Here is a 3,027-nt window from a genome sequence, read left to right as displayed (position 1 = left end):
AAGTTGGTGATAGGGATCTGACACTGGTTAAGACCTTGCCGTTGGCCCTTAATGTTAGGTTGTACAAATTCAAATGTAATGCATTTATCAGGGTGCTAGACTCGGCTAGGAAACCTTTGTATTAGAGATTTGTTAAGGTTAGCCTGAAAAACCTGTCTTCATCAAGATGTAATTGAAGTTGAATTTGTACATGATTCATGAAACGTTTTAATTTAAAGTTTTAAATTTTGTTTCATATTTTAAGAAATACGGCCGGGGGGGTCGTGAGGCCCCCCCGCCTTCCAAAAGTTCAAATCGGTGTCTGTCTCCTCCCATGGGGAATTGGTGTTGGGAGGGGTGGCGGGCATCCCGGCCCATATGGAAAGGGGAGACCACTCGGTCCCCCCGAACGTATGGATGGGTGCCCCGATCCCCCGGGAAACCATTGTGGGCAGGGGGCGTGTCCCGGCTGGTATGCCCGAAGCGGCGTGGCCATAACACGCTCCTCCCGCCCAAAAGAGGTTGTCCTAAACACCCCCCCGGAAGTCCGTGCACTGATGGGCGTGCTTGAGGCGGGGGCCCGCCCTCCCGCAGCTGGATAAAAGCGTAGGAATCCAACGAAGCTTCCTCTTGTTCCTGCGCTCTGAAGGCTGCACCACTCGTCGCTCGTGAGCCCTCAAGGGAACAAGCTGCACTCTTTTGACGCACCCACCAGCCCCTTGTTGCAGAGTTTGTGAAGTAAAGAAATATCGAATGGTGTTATTTGATGTAATAAAACACGTATGGCAATCATTTCTTGCATCATAAATGTATGACGAGAGTATGCATGTAATTAAATACTTGCTTGTAGGCCAATTTTGCCTTTGTAGAAACGTAAAGGAATGGATTCAATAAAGATTGTGCTTTGCTTTAGGACCTTTTTTCCCTTTGTAGCAATGTTGAAGTCGGTGGATAATCAAGCTGTTGCAAGTTTAGTCATAGTTTTTTCTTTCCTTAGTAGGTAAAACAATTGTCGTATTTATTCTTTGGTCGGGCGGTAAGGTCATGATCGGTGAGCAGTGATTTCAAGGTCCCTAGGGGGGGCGCCACCCATTATGGATGGGAGCGCCCGGGGGGAGTAGGCCATTGGCCCCTCCCACGGGGGGCGGCACCCACTACGGATTTGTACATGATTCATGAAACGTTTTAATTTAAAGTTTTAAATTTTGTTTCATATTTTAATAAATACGGCCGGGGGGGGGGGGTCGTGAGGCCCCCCCGCCTTCCAAAAGTTCAAATCGGTGTCTGTCTCCTCCCATGGGGAATTGGTGTTGGGAGGGGTGGCGGGCATCCCGGCCCATAATATTTTGTGCATTGATATCTTCAGTGGGAGTAATTCTGAATACTCAAAGAATTTGTAAATTGTCTACAGTGGTTGATCGCTTATTGACGGACACTGCTGGAGGATTCTTACTGATCAATACTGAATTAGTTGCGATAAGATCTATGGTTTTGCAAAATCGACTTGCTCTTGATATATTATTGGCAAAAGAGGGCGGGGTCTGTAGAATGCTGAAGGCGCAACATTGTTGCTCTTACATTCCTGATAAAAGTATTGAAATTGGAAGGTATCTCAGAAATATTACTCATTTGGAAGAATAATTAAACCCACTGGAGGTTGATAGTGCATGGAAGAGACTAACTAATGGGCTCTCCTCTGTAGCAAGTTGGGTTTCTAACGTAGGAAAAAGAATTGTAGGTAGAATACTGATGCCAATAATGGGAATAGCTCTACTGTCTTTATTAATAATGATTTGGTGCAAATGCTGCAGAAACAGAAGGTGGTGGCAGAAAATCAGAAAAGCAAGAAAAGAAAATTTGATGAAATTCAGCTTGAAGCGATGAAAGGGGATATTTACAAAAGAATGAGGAGTTTTCAGAAGAATAGGGAAAGAAGAAATTCTAAAGTAATAGAAGAAATTGAATTGGGAGATTGCTGAAGTTGGCATCTGGTTCTTTAATTGGTGATGGTATAGAATATAATCAAAGAGGGGATTGATGGAGCAAGGTTTCATCGTATAGAAACTTGCTCGGATTCAGTCCTCTCGAAATAAAATGTAACTTATTAATCAACATGTTTTGTATTATTAACAAATGCATCACACAACATTTCTAGCATCTAAGGGAAGCTTGCTTATGTGCTTTTACTAACAGTAAATGGTAAAATGGCCGCCGAAAACACAGGAACTCTTCTGCGCATGCGTGTGCCACATCTATGAGGTGTGACGCATCTCTGCTTTTGGTGGGAAATCTTTGCAGCTGTGCACTAGTGCCAAAATGGCTGCTTCATGTTTCACATGCTAAAGCACCTGCTACTGCTTGAACTAAACTTTGTTCGTTCTGCTTAACTATTAATGCTATAGTTAAAATAAAGTAATGGGGATAGAGTAGGAATAAGTGGTATACAGTGCATTAATTTATTTTCGCATTCCAATGTGTTTCTCTTTTGACTTCATTAATAGCTCGTATTTGGGCCTGAAGGGTGACTTGTAACGCGATATTGAATCTGCACTGCGCATTAACCAAAAGTACTGAGAGTACTCGAGCGGTGACATTGAACTGATGCCAATGACAGAATCGCCTGCGATGTGCCTGGGAAACTGACCCTATGACCTGCAAAGAGGAAGACAAATTGCAATTTTAAATTTAACATTGTATATGAAACTGAAACTAATATTGCTGGGTGGAATACATTTATGTGAAAGTAAAATATCGGCGGGAACATTGATCAAATTTATTGAATGAAAAATGACTTCATGCTGGTATGGTGTGATGACCTCTCCTCGCCTGAAGGGAAAAACGAATTTGCAACCCTGGAGGGGTGGTACATTGCCCTGGAAAAAACTATAACTAAGGTAGGCTTAGTCAGTTAGATTGTCCGACTTGTCACAGACCTGTCACTGACCCAACATATGCTGAAGGAAAATCGAGAGCAGAGTGCTAGTCAAGCACTCTGTCAGAAGAATGGGGAATTTGTGAAGGGAGAAGATTCGATGACCCAGTTGGGGT

Source organism: Lissotriton vulgaris, chromosome 6, assembly GCF_964263255.1.
Source record: "Lissotriton vulgaris chromosome 6, aLisVul1.2, whole genome shotgun sequence".
NCBI classification, from domain to species: Eukaryota; Metazoa; Chordata; class Amphibia; order Caudata; family Salamandridae; genus Lissotriton; species Lissotriton vulgaris.
This window is presented reverse-complemented; position numbering follows the sequence as displayed.